Here is a 21,910-nt window from a genome sequence, read left to right on the forward strand (position 1 = left end):
AATGAGTGTTAGAACAAGCTCCAAATCACAGGAGTTTGGGTGCTGTTTTTGAGTTGAAATCCTTGGAAGGAAGGTAATTAGCTTGATATTTTCCTGCCCTCCTTTATACTATTGATAGATATTGAACAAAGTTAAAAGCTTTAAATGAAAAATAAGAATCAGTGTTTGACTCTAGTTCTGATTTAAGCCAACTTAATACTTGTAGATGACCTTAATTATTCTCATTAGCAAACATTGATATTAGAGAAGCAGCGTGGCTCAGTGGAAAAGAGCACGGGCTTTGGAGTCAGAGGTCATGGGTTCAAATCCCAGCTCTGCCAATTGTCAGCTATGTGACTTTGGGCAAGTCACTTAACTTCTCTGTGCCTCAGTTACCTCATCTGGAAAATGGGGATTAAGACTGTGAGCACCCCCCCCCCCGGGACAACCTGATCACCTTGTAACCTCCTCAGCGCTTAGAACAGTGCTTTGCACATAGTAAGTGCTTAATAAATGCTATTATTATTAATGCCTCTTTATAAGCATCTTTTATGGATGCTGGATTAAGCAATAAGCAAAAATGTGTATTTGAACACAAAGGAGTGAGGAAGTATTTTCTAGTGTTGCCAAACCTATTTTTTTCAAATATAAATATATCAAATATCTTTTTGGTTAGTTTAGTTAGTTGGATTGGACCTAATTAACTGAATTAGCTGTTCTGATGAAGAGGAAAGGGTGGATTTTTAGGTTGAACCAACACAATTTGGTGACAGATTGAATATGTGTGTTATATGAGAGAGATGTCAAGAATAATGCCAATGAGACTTATGAGACAAGGAGGATGGTGGTGTTGTCCACAGGATTTGGGTGGGAAGATGAGCTCTGTTTTACACATGTTAAGTTTGAAGTGTCAGCAACCCTGCTGTCCTGCTCCTCCCAACCTCCGCCTTTATTGATCTTGCCACGTACTTTGTTGATAAAACCCAAGCCACTACTATAGTAATAATTATTATAAATATAACAATAATTGTGGTATTTGTTAAGTATTTACTATGTACCAAGAACTGTACAGTGTACTAGGATGGATACCTGATAATCAGGTCGGGCACAGTCCTTTCACAATCTACTTTGGAGGGAGAACAGGAAGTTAATTCCCATTTTACAGACGAAGGAACGGAGGCATAAATAATAATTGTGGTATTTGTTAAGCGCTTACTGTTAGTCAGGCACATAGAACAAGCAAATTGGGTTGGACACAGTCCTTATCCCATATGATGCTCATAGTCTTGATCCCCATTTTAAAGATGAGGTAATGAGATACAGAGAAGTGAAGTGACTTGCCCAAGGTCACACAGCAGGCAAGTGGCAGAGCTGGGATTAGAACCCAGGTCCTTCCGAATCCCAGGCCCGGGATCTTTCCCCTATGACTCAAGGTCACAAACTAAAGATGGGATAAGAATCCAAGTCCCTCAACTCCCAGGTCCAGGCTCTATCCTCCAGGTTTGTCTCAGTCTCCCCACCCCAGGGCTCAGCGCTTAGAAGAGTGCTTGGCACATAGTAAGTGCTTAATACCATCATTATTATTTGGGACATTGGAGGAAAGGACCCTGGGGACTCTGGTGGGGAGGAGACGAAAGGGGAGAGCTTTGAAGAGCCCGCCCTCCTTCCCCCAGATCAATCAATCGATTATATTTATTGAGCACTCGCTGTATGCAGAACACCATAGTAAGTGCTCAGGAAAGTACAACACAACAGTTCAACACGTTCCCGGCCCACTCCGAGCTCACAGAAGAGACAACGCTGAAGGTGAACCACGTGTCCCAAGTGCCACAGTCCCTGGCCAGCATGCAGTGTTGTGGAGATAGAACCAACAGGATTGGTGACAGATCGAATATGTGGCTACTACCAGAGAGATGAGTTGAGGATAAAGCCAAGATTATGGGCTTGTGAGACAGTGAGGATGGCTCATCAAAACAATCCCCTTATCTCTGACAGACGTTTTCAACTGCACACTTTCCAATGGCTCATGCTTCCATCCTAAAAAAAAAAAGCCCTCTCGAGTCCACAGTACTTCTGGGTTATGGCCCCATCACCCTCCTACCATTCCTCTCCAAACTCCTTGAGCAAGTTGTCTACCCCAGCTGCTTCTGTTTCCTCTCCAATTCTCTCCTCAACTCCCTGCCATCTGGCTTCCGACCTCTTCACTGAAACAGCCCTCTCTAAGGTCACCAGCGATCTCATTCTTGCAGAAATCTAGTGGCCTCTACTCCATCTTAATCCACCTCGTCCTTTCTGCTGCCTTCAACACCGTGAGGACCAGCCCCTACTCCTGGAAAAATCATCTTACCCTTGGCTTCAGAGAAAATGTCCTCTCCTGATTCCCCTCCTAACTTCCTTGATCACTTCTCAGTCTCTTTCACAAGTTGCTCCTCCGCCTCCTTCCCTCTACCAGTGGTAATCCCTCAGGGCTCGGGTCTGGGTCTCATTCTGTTGTCCACTACACCCACACCCATGGAGAACTCCTTCTCTCCCATGGCTTCGACTGCCCTCTCTGCTGATCACTCCCAGATTTCCCTCTCTAGGCCTGATCTCTCTCACATGACACTTCCACAAAACCCGGGATCTTGAGACGATTGTAGCTATTGCTGCAACAATCCCAAATCGCTGTGGTGGCGACTGTCAGATTCTGAACCCTGACAGGGTTGAAATTCTGCTCCGTTGACCACAATCCCAACTGCTTTTGGTTTTAACTTTGTAGTTGTGTTTTTTATTGCTTTGTATTTCCTTGTGTGTATATTCATTCATTCATTCAATAGTATTTATTGAGGAGAGAAGGGAGGTGAGGTAGGAGGGGGCGAGGTGATGGACAGCCTTGAAGCCAAGAGTGAGGAATTTTTGCTTGATTCGTAGGTTGACAGGCAGCCACTGGAGATTTTTGAGGAGGGGAGTGACATGCCCAGAGCGTTTCTGCACAAAGATGATCTGGGCAGCAGAGTGAAGTATAGACTGTAGCAGGGAGAGACAGGAAGTCAGAGAGGAGGCTGATGCAGTAATCCAGTAGGAATAAAATGAGAGATTGAACCAGCAAGGTAGCAGTATGGATGGAGAGCAAAGGGCGGATCTTGGTGATGTTGTGGAGGTGAGACCGGCAGGTTTTGGTGATGGATTGGATGTGTGGGGTTAACGAGAGAGCGGAGTGGAGGATGACACCAAGGTTGCGGGTTTGTGAGACGGGAAGGATGGTGGTAGTGCCGTCTACAGTGATGGGAAAGTCAGGGAGAGGACAGGGTTTGGGAGGGAAGATAAGGAGTTCAGTCTTGGACATACTGAGTTTTAGATGGAGGGCAGACGTCCAGATCACCTGCCCTTCTGCCTTCTTACATTCTCAGAATGTTCTTATGTTTTACTCCTCTAGACTATAAGCTGTTTATGGGGCAGGGAACATTTCTGATAATTCTGTATGTACTCTCCTAAGTGCTTAGTAAAGTGCTCTGCACATAGTAAGTGCTCAATAAATACGAATGATTGATTGATTGTTAACCATTTGAGAGACAGAGACCATCTAATTCTACCGTGTACTGTTTCCCAGTGCTTGATACAGTGTTCTTCACACAGTATGTGCTTAATAAAAACTATTGTTACTATCACTTTTAGACTGTGAGCCCACTGTTGGGTAGGGACTGTCTCTATACATTGCCAACTTGTACTTCCCAAGCGCTTGGTACAGTGCTCTGCACACAGTAAGCGCTCAATAAACATGATTGATTGATTACCACTTTATAGCTTTATTCTTCTTTTCTAATTGTCAATTAATCAAGCACTTAGTAAAGTGCTCTGCACACAGTAAGCACTTAATAAATACGATTGATTAATCCTTAGAACTTTGCTGATTTTAAGGTGTGGCTCATAATCACCTACTTGTGTTTAATAATAATAGTAATAATTGTGGTATTTGTTAAGTGTTTACTATGTGCCAGGTACTGTATTGGGCACTTCAGTGGATACAAGTAAATAGGTTGGACAGAGTCGCTGACCCACGTTCATTCAATCGTATTTATTGAGCGCTTACTGTGTGCAGAGCACTGTACCAAGTGCTTAAGGAGGTCACAGTCTTAATCCCCAGTTTACAAATGAGGTAACTGAGGCACAGAGAAGTTAAGTGACTTACCCAGGGTCACACAGCAAGCAAGTGGCAAAGCCTGGACTAGAACCCAAGTCCTGATTCCCATGCCTGGGCCTCTGTTCACTAGGTCATGCTGCTTCTCTTTTTACTGTGTGCAGTCAGAGTCAGCAAGCGCCGGTTCTCCCGTACAAGAATTCCAAGGACCATCGATGTTGTCAGCCTGTGGAGTTGAGTTTTCCAGAGGACTGGAGGTAGTTTTTGCTCAGCGCTTAGAACAGTGCTTGGAATGTAGTAAGTGCTTAAACAAATGCCATCATTGTTATTGAAGACCACCAGCTTTTTGATCCCTTTATGTCCTCGAGCATGGTACTGGGGAATCGTTGGCCTCAGACTGGATCTAGCAGCAAAAAGCAGAGAAGCAGCATGGCTCAATGGAAAGAGCCCGGGCTTGGGAGTCAGAGGTCATGGGTTCAAATCTCGCTCCACCAATTGTCAGCTGTGTGACTTTGGGCAAGTCACTTAACTTCTCTGGGCCTGTTACCTCATCTGTAAAATGGGGATGAAGACTGTGAGCCCCCCGTGGGACAACCTGATCACCTTGTATCCTCCCCAGTGCTTAGAACAGTGCTTTGCACATAGTAAGCACTTAACAAATGCCATCATCATCATCATCTAGGACCCAGCTCTACTTTTTTTGTTGGTGATGATTTCATTCAATTGTATTTACTGAACGCTCAGACAAGGTTCAGCCCACTCCAACTGCAGCTCACTACATCATTCAGGAGTAATCTTAAGAGTTTGACAACTGCAGGTTGACTTTATTTATTTATTTTTTAATTTTTTATGGTACTTGTTAAGCACTTACTGTGTGTCAAGCACTGCTCTAAGCATCATGGTAATTAGAGAAATAGCATGGCTCAGTGGTAAGAGCACGGGCTTGGGAGTCAGAGGTCATGGGTTCTAATCCCGGCTCCGCTACTTATCGGCTGTGTGACTTTGGGCAAATCACTTAACTTCTCTGTGCCTCAGTTGCCTCATCTGTAAAAAATGGTTTTGGAGAAGCAGCCTGGCTCAGTGGAAAGAGCCCGGGCTTGGGAGTCATAGATCATAGGTTCTAATCCTGGCTCTGCCACTTATCAGCTGTGTGACTTCGGGCAAGTCACTTCACTTCTCTGTGCCTCAGTTACCTCATCTGTAAAATGGGGATTAAGACTGTGAGCCCCATGTGGGACAACCTGATCAGCTTGTATCCTCCCCCAGTGCTTAGAACAGTGCTTGGCACACAGTAAGTGCTTAACAAATACCATTCATTCATTCAAGCGTATTTATTGAGTGCTTACTGTGTGCAGAGCACTGTACTAAGCGTTTGGGAAGTACAATTTGGCAACATATCGAGACGGTCCCTACCCAACAACAGGCTCACAGATTATTATTATTATTATTATTATTGTTATTATTCATCAGGTCGGAAACAGTCCCTGTGCCACATGGGCCTCACAGACTAAGAGAAAGCTACATATCTACCTGTTGTCAGGCAAGCTATTCTTCATAGAGCAATATCCTCAATGCAGAAGATATTTAAGATCATCAAATTAGTACTTAATCAATCAATGGTATTTTTGAGGCTTCCTGTGTGCAGAGCACTATACTAAGCGCTCGGAAGACTACAATAGAACAGACTTGGCAGACGTGTTCCTTGCCCATAAGGAGCTTTCTTTTTTGGTGATGGCAGTAGTACCCTTCAATTATGCCGCAGTTGTGTGTGTAGCCCACGTGCAGTCAATTTTGCAGCATTTTTGAAAACCCAGCATTATAATAGGCGTGCCTTGACTGGCATTGTCTGCATTTACACAACCATTTCTTCCAAACTTCTATCACTCTGGTATGCAGACAGACACACAAATATTCCTTAATGCACTAGCATTGTTCTGTCCAAACTGAGTCACCTTCATAATTGCCACACTCTGGTAATAATAATAATCATAACTATGCTATTTGTTAAACGCTTACTATGTGCTAGGCACTGTACTAAGCCTGTGCTTACTATGTGGAGTCACAGGTCATGGGTTCAAATCCCGGCTCTGCACATTGTTGGCTGTGTGACGTGGGCAAGTCACTTAACTTCTCTGTGCCTCAGTTCCCTCATCTGTTAAATGGGGATTAAGACTGTGAGCCCCCCGTGGGGCAACCTGATCACCTTGTAACCTCCCCAGTGCTTAGAACAGTGCTTTGCACATAATAAGTGCTTTATAAATGCCATTATTATTATTATTATGTGCAAGGCACTGAGCTAAATATTGGGGTGGATACTAGCAAATCATGTTGGACACCATCCCTGTCCCATGTGGGGCTCTCAGTCTCAATCCTCATTTTGCAGATGAGGTAACTGAAGCACAGAGAAGTTGAGTGATTTGCCCAAGGTCACACCACAGACAAGTGGCGGAGTAAGATTAGAACCCATGACCTTCTGATTCCCAGGCCAGAGCTCTATCCATTATGCCAAGATGCCTCCCAATCATAATAATGGTACTTGTTAAGCACTTACTATGTGCCAAGCACTGTTCTAAATTCTGGGGTAGATGCAAGATAATCAGGCTGTCCCACGAGGGGCTCTGATCTTTCTCCTTCCTTCTTGAAGATGGTTATGATGGTGGCATCTTTGAGATCCTGCAGTATCAGTCAGCCAGTCAAGGCAGGGAGGAAGAGTTTTTGCAAGTGATTAAACTGCGTTCCCCTGGCACACTTGAAGAACTGACTGTCAACCCCTGGCCCATGTCCTACCTCTGGTCCGGAATGCCCTCCCTCCTCACATCTGCCAAACTAGCACACTTCCCCCCTTCAAAGCCCTATGGAAAGCTCACCTCCTCCAGGAGACCTTCCCAACTGAGCCCCCGCTTTTCCTCTGCTCCTCCTCCCCTCCCCATCATCCTGACTCCCTCTCTCTGCTCTATCTCCCTCCCTCCCCACCCCACAGCACTTGTGTACATATTTATTATTCTATTTATTTTATTAATGACTCATTCATTCATTCAATTATAGTTATTGAGCGCTTACTGTGTGCAGAACACTGTACTAAGTGCTTGGGAAGTACAATTCAGCAACAGATAGAGACAGGCCCTACCCAACAATGGGCTGTGTATATTCATTCATTCATTCAATCGTATTTATTGAGAGCTTACTGTGTGCAGAGCACTGTACTAAGCACTTGGGAAGTACAAGTTGGCAACATATAGAGACGGTCCCTACCCAACAGTGGGCTCACAGTCTGGAAGGTGGAGACAGACAACAAAACAAAACATGTGGACAGGTGTCAAGTCATCAGAATAAATAGAAGTAAAGCTAGATCAATCAATCAATCAATCTATTGTATTTATTGAGTGCTTACTGTGTGCAGAGCACTGTACTAAGTGCTTGGGAAGTACAAGTCGACAACACATAGAGACAGTCCCTACCCAACAGCGGGCTCACAGTCTAGAAGGGGGAGACAGGCAACAAAACAAAATATGTAGACAGTTGTCAAAAATCATCAGAACAAATAGAATTATAGTTACATGCACATCATTAACAAAATAGAATAGGAAATATGTACCAGTAAAATAGAGTAATAAACCTGTACAAATATATACAAGTGCTGTGGGGAGGGGAAGGAGGTAGGGTGGGAGGGATAGGGGAGGAAGAGAGGAAAAAGGGGGCTCAGTCTGGGAAGGCCTCCTGGAGGAGGTGACTTCTCATTAGGGCTTTGAAGGGAGGAAGAGAGCTAGCTTGGCGGATGTGTGGAGGGAGGGCATTCCAGGACAGGAGGAGGATGTGGGCCGGGGCTCGACGGTGGGACAGGTGAGAAGGAGGCACAGTAAGGAGATTAGTGGCAGAAGAGCAGAGGGTGCGGGCTGGGCTGGAGAAGGAGAGAAGGGAGGTGAGGTAGGAGGGGGTGAGGTGAGGAGTTTTTGCTTGATTATCTCCCCCAGCACTTAAAACAGTGCTTGGCACATAATAAGTGCTTAACAAATACCATTATAATAATAATTATTATTATTATTAAGGGAATCATAGAAGCCTTGAGCTGGTTTTAGTGTGTCTAGTCCTACATATCGTCAACCAAGGCATGAAGAGAGAGAAGCAGCATAGTTAAGTGGAAAGAACATGGGCATAGGAGTCAGAGAATCTGGGTTCTAATCCCTGTTCTGCCACTTGTCTGCTGTGTGACCTTGAGCAAGTCACTTAATTTCTTTCTGCCTCAGTTACCTTATCAGTAAAATGGGGATTAAGACTGTGAGCGTCATGTGGGATATGGATTTTGCTCACACTAATTAGCTTGAACTACCCTGGTGCTTAGTACAGTGCCTGGCATATAATAAGTGCTTAAAATACCTTTAAAAATAAAATAAAATAAATGAAAAAAGAGTCACTGCACCACTTGTTATGCATAGTTCTTATTTTGTTCTGTGTCCCTTTTAAAACCATCCTTTTTTGTTAGGAATTTGAGGGTCTGCAATGCATTTTTGCTAAATTGCCTTTTTTTTTTCAGCTCTAAGAGCTCTTTGACCTCAGGTTCCCATTCATCAAACCAGTCCTGATATTTTCTCTGGCAGCACAGTCTTAGGTCTTAAAAATTCCCTGCCCCATGAAACCCACACCAGGTTGAGAACATCAACCTGTCTAGTAGCAAGGATCTTGAAGAGACCTCCCCAAACACCCCACCGGGAGAGGTCCTTGCCTTAATGAGGCTTTAATATGGCCATGAAATTCCCGGAATATTCTTTCAGGAATACACTTCCTTCTATCCTGGGCTTGAGCTGCTGGCAGAAAATCAGACACCAGGCTGACTTTGTCCATCTTCAATTCATCTTTACCTGCTTTGATTTTGCCTTTGTCTCAGCCCAGCAACCGTACTCATCCATCCTTTGTCTGTGCCAACTGTTTCAGATATTTAACTCCCTCCTCAACCCCCCCCCCCCCAGCCCCACACCCTCCACATCTTTTTCAATTAATGACCTGGCCACTTACTTTATTGACAAAATTGAAACCATCAGGCGTGAGCTCCCTAAAACCTCCCTTGCTCCTCTTCAGTTCCTCCCTCCTCCTATGACCTCTTTGACTCTCCCAATTTTCCCTGCCACATCTCAAGAGATCCCTCTCCTACTTTCAAAATTGACTCCCTCCACCTGCATCTCCAACCCCATCCTTTCTCACCTTATCAAAACACTTGCCCCCTCCCTGACAGCCATCTTCAACTGTTCACTCTCAATGGCTTCTTCCCCACTGTTTTAAAACCTGCCCACAAATTCCCTATCCTAGAAAAATAAACTCCACCCTTCACCGCACAAATTCCTCCAGTTATCACCCCATCCTCTCCTACCACTCCTCTCCAAACTCCTTCAGTGAGTTTCTGCACATGTTGCCTCCACATCCTCGCCTTGAATTCTGTCTTTGACCCCCTCTAGTTTGGTTTCTGCCCCCTTCACTTGACAGAAGTCATCAAATCCAAGGGCCTCTACTCCACCCTAATCCTCCTTGACCTCTCACTTCCTCTTTTTTTGAAGATGATGATCCAACCTTGGCTTCACTGACACTGTCCTCTCCTGAGTCTCCTTCCATCTCCCTGACCACTCATCCTCAGTTTCTTTCGCAGGTTTCTCCTCTGCCTCCCATCCTCTAACAGTGGGAGTCCCTCAGTGCTCAAGTCTGGGTTCCCTCCTATTCTCCATCTATATATACTCCCCTAGAGAACTTATTCACTCCCATGCCTTCAACTCCCATCTCTATGTGGATGATTTCCAAATTTACCTTTCCAGGCCTAGCCCCTCTCCTTTTTGGCAATCGTGCATTTCCTCCTGTCTTCAAGACATCTCTACTTTGGGATCCTGCTGGCACCTCAAACCCAAGCAGCATGGCATAGTGGATAGAGCATAGGCCTAGGACTCAGAAGGTTGTGGGTTCAAATCCCAGCACTGCCACTTGTCTGCTGTGTTACTTTGGGCAAGCCACTTAACTTCTGTGGGCCTCAGTTACCTCATCTGTAAAATGGGGATTAAGACTGTGAGCCCCACATGGGACAACCTGATAACCTTGTATTCCCCCAGTGCTTAGAACAGTGCTTTGCGTATAGTAAGCACTTAACAAATACCATTATTATTATTATTATTATTATTATTCTCTGTGCCTCAGTTTCCTCATCTGTAAAATAGGGATTAAGATTGTGAGCCCCGTGTTGGACAGGGACTGTGTCCAACCTGATTACCTTGTAGCTACTCTAGTGCTTAGAATAGTGCTTGGCATACAGTAAGTGCTTAACAAATATTATTATTATTATTATTATTATTATTATTATTATTAATGATGTCCAAAACAGAAATCCTTAACTTCCCCTGTCTTTCCCATCACCATAGAAAATTATCACTGTCCACCCTGTCTCACAAACCTGTAACCTGGGCATTGTCCTGGCCTCAACTCTCTCATTCAACCCACATATTCATTCAATCGTACTTATTGAGTGCTTACTGTGTGCAGAGCACTGTACTAAGCACTTGGAAAGTACAGTTCAGCAACAAAAAGAGACAATCCCTACCCAACAATGGGCTCACAGTCTAGAAGCGGGGAGGCAGAAAATGAAACAAAACAAAACGCATAGACAGGCATCAATAGCATCAATATAAATAAATAGAATATTCAGTCTGTGACAAAATCCTTTCAGTTCTACCTTAGCAACATCATTAAAACCTGCCCTTTCCTCCCTATACAAACTGCTACTACATTGATCCAAGCACTTTATCATACACTGCCTTTATTATTGCATCAGCTTCTTTGCTGATCTCCCTGCCTACTGTTCCCCATTTCAGTCCATACTTCACTCTACTGTCTTCTTCATTCCTCCCGCCCCACCCTCAAAAAACAAAAACACTCAGTCCACATCTTCCCACTCCTCGTGAACTTCCAGTGGTTGCACATCCACCACCATAACAAACAGAAGTTCCGTATCTTTGGCTTTAAATCAGCTTGCCCCCTCCTAGTCTTGCTGATGTCCTACTATATCCTTTTAGACTGTGAGCCCACTGTTGGGTAGGGACTGTCTCTATATGTTCCCAACTTGTACTTCCCAAGCGCTTAGTACAGTGCTCTGCACACAGTAAGCGCTCAATAAATACAATTGATTGATATCCAAGTCCACACCCTTCATTCTTCTAAGGCCAGTTTACCCAGTGTACCGCGATCTCATCTATCTACATGTTTTGTTTTGTTGTCTGTCTCCCCCTTCTAGACTGTGAGTCCGTTGTTGGGTAGGGACCATCTCTATATGTTGTCGACTTGTATTTCCCAAGTGCTTAGTACAGTGCTGTACACATAGTAAGCACTCAATAAATACGATTGAACGAATGAATGAATGTATCTAACTCGCCACTGACTCTTTTCCACATGCTCTTTCTGGCCTGGGACTCCTTCCCAGCTCATATTCAAAAGACCACCACCTTCAAAACATTATTAAAATAACATCTTCTCTGAGATGGCTTCCCCAGTTAAGGACCCCTTTTCCCCTGCCCCTCTCCCTTCTGCTTCAAATATAATAATAATAATAATGATGGCATTTATTAAGCGCTTACTATGTGCCAAGCACTGTTCTAAGCACTGGGGAGGTTACAAGGTGATCAGGTTGTCCCATGTGGGGCTCACAGTCTTAATCCCCATTTTACAGATGAGGTAACTGAGGCACAGAGAAGTGAAGTGACTTGCCCAGAGTCACACAGCTGACAATTGGTGGAGCCGGGGTTTGAACCCATGACCTCTGACTCCAAAGCCTGTGCTCTTTCCATTGAGCCAAGCTGCTTCTCATGTGCACCTCAATCTGTACTCTTGAAACATTTGATATTCTCCCCACCCTCAGCCCTACAGCACTTAAGTACATTACTGAAATTTACTTGAATATTTGCCTCCCGTTCTAGACTATGAGCATCTTTCATTATGGTATTTCTTAAGTACTTACTGTGTACCAGACACTGGGACAGGTACAAGATAATCAGGTTGTTGCCCGGGGAATCTGTTGGCTAATTCTGTTGTTTTGTACTCGCCCTCCCAAGTGCTTAGTACAATACTCTGCACATAGTAAGTGTTCAATAAATACCATTGACTGAAAGATGAATTGATTGACACAGTCTATGTTCCACACGGGGCTTACTGTATTAATCCCCATTTTACAGATGAGGTAACTGAGGCTCAGAGAAATTAAATGACTTGCCCAAATTGCTCAGGAGACAAGTGGTGGAGCTGGGATTAGAACTCAGGTCCATTTGACTCCAAGGAACATGCTCTATCCACATGTATCCCTGCTTCTCCCAGCTCCTTGTGAGCAGGGAAAAATGTCTAGTAACTCTGTTATATTGTACTCTTCCAAGTGCTTAGTACAGCGCTCTGCACTTGGTAAGTGCTCGGTAAAAACCACGGATTGATTGATAATATTCACTGAAGACATCCTTTGTGCCAAGCACTGTACCCCCTGACTTTATCACGATAAGAAGAAGTGTGGCCTAATGGAAAGAGCATGAGCCTAGGAGTCAGAGGACCTGAGTTCTAATCCCTGGTCTGTCACTTGCCTGCTGTGTTACCCAAGCACTTAGTACAGTGCTCTGCACACAGTAAGCGCTCAATAAATACGGTTGAATGAATGAATAAATAAATACGATTGAATGAATGAATGAATAAGTCACTTAATGTAGCTGTCCCTCTGTTTTGTCATCTGTAAAATGGGTATTCAATACATGTTCTCCCTCCTCTTCAGACTATGAGCCTCACATGGAGCAGTGACTGTGACCAATTTGATTTTCTTGGATCCACCCCCGTGCTTAATCCAGTGCTTGGTACGTAATAATAATAATAATAATGATAATAATTATGATATTTGTTAAGCACTTACTATGTGTCGGACACTGCACTAAGCGCCGGGGTGGATACAAGCAAATTGGCTTGGACACAGTCCCTGTCCCTTGTGGGGCTCACAGTCCTAATCTCCATTTTACAGATGAGATAACTGAGGCACGGAGAAGTAAAGGAAATGTTGCTTCACTCAGCGATGCCCCTGTTTACTCCATATCCTGCAAATAATAATAATAATATTAATGATGGTATTTGTTAAGCGCTTACTACGTGTGAAGCACTGTTCTAAACGCTGGGGGGATACAAGGTGATCAGGTTGTCCCATGTTGTGCCACAGTCTTAATCCCCATTTTACAGATGAGGGAACTGAGGCACAGAGAAGTTAAGTGGCTTGCCCAAGGTCACACAGCTGACAAGTGGTGGAGCCAGAATTGGAACTCATGACCTCTGACTCCCAAGCCTGGGCTCTTTCCACTGAGCAACGCTGCTTCTTTAACTGTGAGCAAAGACTGTGTCCAACCAGATAAACTTGTATCTATCCCAGTGCTTAGTACAGTGGCAGGGAACGTTTCTGTTTATTGTGATATTTTACTCTCCCAAGCGCTTAGTACAGTGCTCTTCACAAAGTAAGCACTCGATCAATATGATTGAATACAGTGTCCGGCACATAGTAAGAGCTTAATAACATACTGAGCCACACTGTGCAACAAGTTTCATTCATATAGGATGGCTGTTTCTCATGTTTCACGACAGAGTTGTTTTTCTTGGAGTTTGGGAGATTTTTGTTTTTTGTTGCACTGCCCGACTAAGGCTCATTAGTACATAGATTAAAACTCACTGGCTAACCTAGTTTGGGTTTGGGGGGACAGGGAACTGAGGGGACAATGTATTTTCTAGTTCTCTTCCCCAGTGGCACGGGCAGTGCCCAAAGACCCAGGATAAACACCTCTTTCTTGCCTTGGAGAGAAGGCATTGTAGTACAAAAAAAAAAAAAGGGTTTGTTATATGGCAGTTTGGGACAATGGTTGCTAAAAAATTCTGGTTAAGTAAGAGTAAGAGCTGTTTCAGGACTTTACATAGATCTTACAGAGCTAGGGAAATCCAGGAGCGTTTGCTGATCAGATTAGCAGAACACCTAAATTTGTTTACTGTTCAGACAATGCCCCAAGACCATACTGCTGGACTCCTCAGGAGTAGTTTATGCTGAATGTGTTAGGGTGACTGTGGCCATGACTCTTTAACCTCTCATGGGAGCCCACAAAGCATCACTTAACGGTGCTTGCCAGTTACTAGCACTTCCTGAAGGATGAAATGTCAGACAGCAGTTTTCACTGTAGAGCGTTCCCCTATGTGCTTCCGCTAGCTGCAATTTATTTTAACATCTGCCTTCCCACTAGATTGTAAGTTCTTTGAGAGCAGGGTCGTGCTTTCAACCAACTCCAGTACCAACTCTAGTATACTCTCCCAGCTTTTAGGACAACGCTCTGCATCCAGGAAGCACTCCATAAATAGCATGGATTCTTAGAGTGGATAACCCTCCGCTCCTCTGCCGCTAACCTCCTCACTGTACCTCGTTCTCGCCTGTCCTACCGTCGCCCCCCTTCCCATGTCCTCCCCCTGGCTTGGAATAATAATAATAATAATGATGGCATTTGTTAAGCGCTTCCTATGTGCAGAGCACTGTTCTAAGCGCTGGGGGGGATACAAGGTGATCAAGTTGTCCCACTTGGAGCTCACAGTCTTAATCCCCATTTTACAGATGAGGGAACTGAGGCCCAGAGAAGCGAAGTGACTTGCCCAAAGTCACACAGCTGACAAGTGGCGGAGCCGGGATTTGAACCCAGGACCTCTGACTCCAAAGCCCAGGCTCTTTCCACTGAGCCACGCTGAATGCCCTCCCTCCACACATCCGCCAGGCTAGCTCTCTTCCTCCCTTCAAAGCCCTACTGAGAGCTCACCTCCTCCAGGAGGCCTTCCCAGATTGAGCCCCCTTTTTCCTCTCCTCCTCCCCATCCCCCTGCCATACCTCCTTCCCCTCCCCACAGCACCTGTATATATGTTTGTACACATTTATTACTCTATTTATTTTACTTGTACCTATTTATCATTCTATTTATTTTGTTAATGATGTGCATCTAGCTTTATTTCTATTTATTCTGATGACTTGACACCTGTCCACATGTTTTGTTTTGTGGTCTGTCTCCCCCTTCTAGACTGTGAGCCCGTTGTTAGATAGGGACCATCTCTATATGTTGCCAACTTGTACTTCCCAAGTGCTTAGTACAGTGCTCTGCACACAGTAAGCGCCCAATAAATACGATTGAATGAATGAATGAATGAATTGATTTTCCATTTACATCCACGCCCTTGGAGAACTCATTCACTTACATGGCTCCAACTACCACTTCTATGTGAATGGCCTCCCAAAACTACATTTCCAGCCCTGATCTCGCTCCCTTTCTAAAGTCTCACTTTTCCTCCTGCCTTCAAAACATCTCTACTTGGACATCCTGTGGTCACCTCAAACTTAACTTGTCCAAAACAGAACTCCTTATCTTCACACCCAAACCCTGACCTTACCGAGTTTTCAATCACTGTAGACAGCACCACTATCCTTCCTGCCTCACAAGCCCATAACCTTGGCAATATCCTTGACTCCTCTCTCTCATTCGACTCACATATTCACTGTAGCATTAAATCCTGTCAGTTTAACCTCTACAGCATTGCTAAAATCCATACTTTCCTCTCCAATTGAAACTACTACCATGTTAATCCAAGCACTGAACCTATCATTCATTCATTCAATCGTATTTATTAATAATAATAATGGCATTTGTTAAGTGCTTACTATGTGCAAAGCACTGTTCTAAACGCTGGGGAGATTACAAGGTGATCAGGTTGTCCCACAGGGGGCTCACAGTCTTCATTCCCATTTTACAGATGAGGTAACTGAGGCACAGAGAAGTTAAGTGACTTGCCCGAAGTCACACAGCTGACAATTGGCAGAGCCGGGATTTGAACCCGTGACCTCTGACTCCAAAGCCTGTGCTCTTTCCACTGAGCCAAGCTTCTTCTCTACTTATTTATTGAGTGCTTGCTGTGTGCAGAGCACCGTACTAAGGACTTGGGAAGTACAAGTCGGTAACATGTAGAGACGGTCCCTACCCAACAACGGGCTCACAGTCTAGAAGGGGGGAGACAGACAACAAAACAAAACATGTAGACAGGTGTCAAAGCCATCAGAACAAATAGAATAGAATTATCCCAACTTGATTACTTATTAGCCTCCTCGCTGACGTCCCTACCTCCTGTCTCTCCCCACTCCAGTCCATATTTCACTCTGCTGCCCAGATCATTGTTCTATAAAAATGTTCTGTCCACTCCTCAGGTGGTGCTCATCCACCTCCGCATCAAAGAGAAACTCCTCACAATTGGCTTTAAAGCCCTCAATCACCATGCCCCCTCCTACCTCACCTCACTACTCTCCTACTACAACCCAGCCTGCTCACTTCACTCCTCTAATGTCCACTTACTCACTAAACCTCGATCTCATTTATCTTGCCACTGAACTGTCGCTCACATCCTGACTCTGGCCTGGGTCGCTCTTCCTCTTCATATCCGACAGACCATTACTTCAAAACCTTGTTGAAGACATCTCCTCCAAGAGGCCTTCCCTGACTTAATCTTCCTTACCTCCTCCCACTCCTTTCTACATCACTCTGACTTGCTCCCTTTATTCCTTCCCACTCCCAGCCCTACAGCACTTATTTACATTATCTGTAATTTACTTATTTATTAATATTAATATCTGTCTCCCCCTCTAGTCTGTAAGTTCATTGTGAGCAGGGACTTTGTCTGTTATATTGTTGTTATATTGTTATTCCTTCCCACTCCTAGCCCTACAGCACTTATTTACATTATCTGTAATTTATTTATTTATTAATATTAATATCTGTCTCCCCTCTAGTCTGTAAGTTTGTTGTGAGCCTGGACTGCGTCTGTTATATTGTTGTTATATTCTTCCAAGCACTTAGTACAATGCTCTGCACACAGTAAATGCTTAATAAATAATAATAATAATAATGATGACATTTGTTAAGTGCTATGTGCAAAGCACTGTTCTAAGCACTGGTGGGGATACAAGATGATCTGGTTGCTCCACGTGGGGCTCACAGTCATAATCCCCATTTTACTGATGAGGTAACTGAGGCTCAGAGAAGTTAAGTGACTTACCCAAGGTCACGCAGCAGACATGTGGCAGAGCCAGGATTCAAACCCATGACCTCTGACTCCAAAGCCTTGGCTCTTTCCACTGAGCCACACTGCTTCTCACTGAATAAATCCCACTGAATGATTGATATTAAAAATTTACAATATTTTCAAATATAAGGGTTCAGTAGGGATTTCATTGCTATTCCACAGGTTTCATTCATAGATTTCACTTCATTTCATAGGTCGGACTGTGTCCGATGCAGTCTGTCCTTCTTAGTCTGTCCCAGTGCTTAGGACAGTGCTTGACAAACACCATTACCATCATTGCTCACCTGCATATTATACTGAAATTATTGAATCTCAAGATTCATAGGCAGCCAAAGGGATAGATAAGGATTTAGAGGTAACTAGAGTTGTTCCAAGTTGATAGACTAGCAGGCAGGTGATTGTTTAAGTTGCTTCAAGCTAGAGGCAGACAGTGACACAGTCCTGGAGATGTAAATGGGAAGCGGCATAGCTTAGTGGAAGAGCAGCTGCTCTAATTCCCTCTCCGTCATTCGCCTGCCATGTGTGACCTTGGTCAAGTCATTTCACTTTTCTGTGCCTCAGCCAATTTATCTGTGAAATGGGGGTTCCCTCCTACTTAGACTCTGAGCCCTATGTGGGACAGAGACTGAGTCTGACCTGATTATCTTGTATCCAACCCAGCGCTTAGCATTTAGTAAGTGTTTAACAAATACCGGTTAATATTATCACTGTTGTGTAGGTGAGCCTGCATCACTTTCATTCATGTTAGTGTACACTAATAATAAAGTTCTGGAAAGTAGTCTCCAGCATCGAAGCCCACCTCATCCAGTCCAGCTATGGACTGGACATGTGAGCAGAATGAACAACAAACAGCTGCTGTGTGGAGAATTGAAATTGGGAAACTGAAAGCAAGAAGGGCAGAGGAAACATTTTAAGGACACAGTAAAACAAAGCTTCAGACAATGCTGCACCCCAACCAAAAACTGAAAGTCCGCTGCTGATGAAGAGCATCACTGATTGTAGATTGAAGTCGGCCTTACCAAGACGTACCCTAGATTCAGTTCTCTGGTAATACAGGGAAGGGTTCTCGCAGATCTCCTTGTTAATCAATAATACCTATTGAGCAACTACTGTGTGCAGGGCACTGTAGTAAGCTTGAAAGAGTTCAATAGAAAAATTAGTCTCTTCTTCTAATATTGATGGTATTTGTTAAGCGCCTACTACCTGCAAAGCACTGTTCTAAGCACTGGGGGGGTACAAGGTGATCAGGTTGTCCCACTTGGGGCTCACAATCTTAATCCCCATTTTACAGATGAGGCACTGAGGCACAGAGAAATTAAGTGACTTTGCCAAAGTGGCGAAGCGGGATTAGAACCCATGACCTCTGACTCCCAAGTCTGTGCTCTTTCCACTGAGCCACGCTGCAGGGAATATGACTGTTTATTGTTGTATTGCACTCTCCCAAGCACTTAATAAAGTGCTGCATCACAGTGAGCCCTCAACAAATGCAACTGAATGAATAAGTGAATTAATTAATTAGTAGACATGATCTTTACCCTCAGTACCTTACAGTCTACCAGAGAAGACAGGCTCACTGTGAACCCTGATCTTTTCCTTTGCCGCCAACCTTTTCCTCCCATAATCCTTTTGCTGGAACTTCCCCTTCTCTTCCAGTAAACCACTGCTTACCCCATCTTCAAACCCCTTTTGAAATCATGTCTCCTCCAGGAGGCCTTCCCTGATTAATCTCTCATCTCCTCACCCCATCTCTCTGTCTCTCTCTCTCAACTGCCACTTGAACTCTTCCATTTCACTTAGGCTCTTGGGTACTTAGACATTCACAACCTGTCGCACTTATTTGCCTTTATGCTCTATTCTTCCTCCTAGCTCTAATTGATTTTAGTGTCAGTCTCCTATGTTAGATTGCAAGCTCACTGAAGGCAGGGATCATGCTTCTGAATTCTGTTGTACTTCTCAGTACAGTGCTCTGCGCATATTAGGCATTCAATAAATCTTGTTGTTGGTGGAGCCGAGGCAGTTGAATTTGCTGGAGAGAGCGGTGTAGATGGTGTGGATTTGTCTATCAGGAAAGGGGAGATCGAGTAGGGTTCCTAAAATGGGCATGATGGCTTGGGATCTGTGGAAAAGACCTAGAGATTGAGGGTCTGCACATGGAGAGAGACCCGTTTCAGTCAACCTTATTTATTGAGAACTTAGTGTGGGCAGGGCATCTGCAGAGAGGGGATATGTAGCTGAGACATCTGGCTAGGAAGTTTCAGTCAAAGAGTAGTGGTTCAGAGCTGAAGAGGTTAGAAATGATGATGTGATCCGGTGTCCAGGTTCATGAGGGGCTGAGATTGTGGAAAACTCCAATTGTCATTCTCCTCCTATGTCTGATGCTGCACTTCATTCATTAATTCACTCATATTTATTGAGCGCTTCATTCATTCATTCATTCATTCAATCATATTTATTGAGAGCTTACTGTGTGCAGAGCACTGTACTAAGAGCTTGGGAAGTACAAGTTGGCAACATATAGAGACGGTCCCTACCCAACAGTCTAGAAGGGGGAGACAGAGAACAAAACTAAACATATTAACAAAGTAAAATTAATAGAATAAATATGTACAAATAAATAAATAAATAAATAAATAGAGTAATAAATACGTACAAACATATATACATATATGCAGGTGCTGTGGGGAGGGGAAGAGGTAAGGTGGAGGGGATGGGGAGAAGGGGGAGAGGAAGGAGGGGGCTCAGTCTGGGAAGTCCTCCTGGAGGAGGTGAGCTCTCAGCAGGGCCTTGAAGGGAGGAAGAGAGCTAGCTTGGCAGATGTGCAGAGGGAGGGCATTCCAGGCCAGGGAGATGACTTGGGTAGAGCATTGTACTAGGCACCCAGGAGAGTACAGTATAACAATAAATGGACATATTCCATGGCCACAACAAGCTACAATTTTGAAGGGGGGAAACAGAAATTAATATAAAAAAATTACAGATATATGCATAAGTGCTGTGGGGCTGGGAAGGGGGAAGAACAGAGGGAGCAAGTCCGAGCGACACAGAAGGGAGTGGGAGAAGAGGAAAGGGGGAGCTTAATCAGGGAAGCCCTTCTCAAGGAGATGTGCCTTCAATAAGGTTTTGAAGGGTGGGGAGAGTAACTGTCAGATTTGAGGTGGGAGGGCATACCAGGCCAGAGGCAGGACGTGGGCGAGTGGTCCGTGTCGAGATAGGCAAAAATCGAGGTACAGTGAGAAGGTTAGCATTAAAAGAGCAAAGTTGCAGGCCGGGTTGTAGAAGGAAAGTAGCAAGGTGAGGTAAGAGTGGGCAAGGTGGTGGAGGGCTTTAAAGCCAATGGTGAGGAGTTTTTGTTTGATGTGGAGATGGATGGACAACCACTGGAGCTTTTTGAGGAATGGGGTGACATGTCCAGAATGTTTTTATAGAAGAATGATCAGGGCAGAAGCATAAAGTATGGACTAGCGTGGGGAGAGACAGGAGGCTGGGAGGTCAGCAAGGAGGCTGGTGCAGTAATCCAGGCGGGAATTAGGATGAGTGATTGTGTTAACTTGGGAGAAGTTTGGATTGAGACAAAAAGCAGGTTTTAGCTATGTTGTGAAGTTGGGACCGACAGGATTTAGTGATGGATTGAATATGTGGGTTGGATGACAGAGAGGAGTCTAGTATAACGCCAAGGTTATGGGCTTGTGAGACAGTAAGAAGGTGGTGCCGTCTACAGCATGTGCACAACCATTTCTTCTGATACCGTGTCATGCTGGACCTAAACAGACACACACTGATGGAAGAACATTCCTTAATTTTGCCCTTGTGTTCTATCCAAATGTGTAGTGAAAACATGCACTTTGGAATAACAATAATAATAATAATAATAATAATAATAATAATAATAATAATGTACTCATTAAGCACTTCCTATGTGCCAAGCACTGTTCTAAGCACTGGGGTAGATATAAGTTAATACGGTTGGACGCAGTCCCCAGCCCACATGGGGCACACACTTTTAATCCCCATTTTACAGATGAGGTATCTGAGGCCCACAGAAGTGAAGTGATTTGCCCAAGATCACCCAGCAGACAAGTGGCGGAGTGAGGATTAGAAGCTAGGTCCTTCTGACTCTCACGCCCATGATCTATCCATTAAGCCACACTGACTGTACTTTTTTCTTAGAGTCACACACTGGGATGCAAGTGATATGGGGGGGAAAGAGGGTTTATAAAGTCAGACGTAGTGAAATAATACTTTTTATTCTAAGAAATCACAGGGAGACTATAGTGATATTAACATTTTCTATTCTGAGCAAGCTAGAGATAATTCGTTAAGGTAGCAGAACCCTCATCATCGTCAGTAGCACTTATTGAGTGCCTACTATGTGCTAAACACTGTTTGAAATGTTCGGCAGAGTGCAAAATGATTAGAGGAAATGATCCCTGTTCTCAAGATGCTTAGAGGCTAGCAGGAGCGAGAGACACAAATAAGCTACAGATGGGGGAATGACAGGGTTTATAAACTACTTAGATAAAGGATCTGGGGTAACAAGTTCTTAGGTGGCAAGGAAGGGCCCAAGTGGCAGGTGGAGGGTACAAAGTGTGTAGATTAGAAATGTTAGACTAAAAAAATGAGAATAATAATAATAATAATAATAATAATGGCATTTATTAAGCGCTTACTATGTGCAAAGCACTGTTC

Source organism: Tachyglossus aculeatus, chromosome 2, assembly GCF_015852505.1.
Source record: "Tachyglossus aculeatus isolate mTacAcu1 chromosome 2, mTacAcu1.pri, whole genome shotgun sequence".
Lineage (NCBI taxonomy): Eukaryota > Metazoa > Chordata > Mammalia > Monotremata > Tachyglossidae > Tachyglossus > Tachyglossus aculeatus.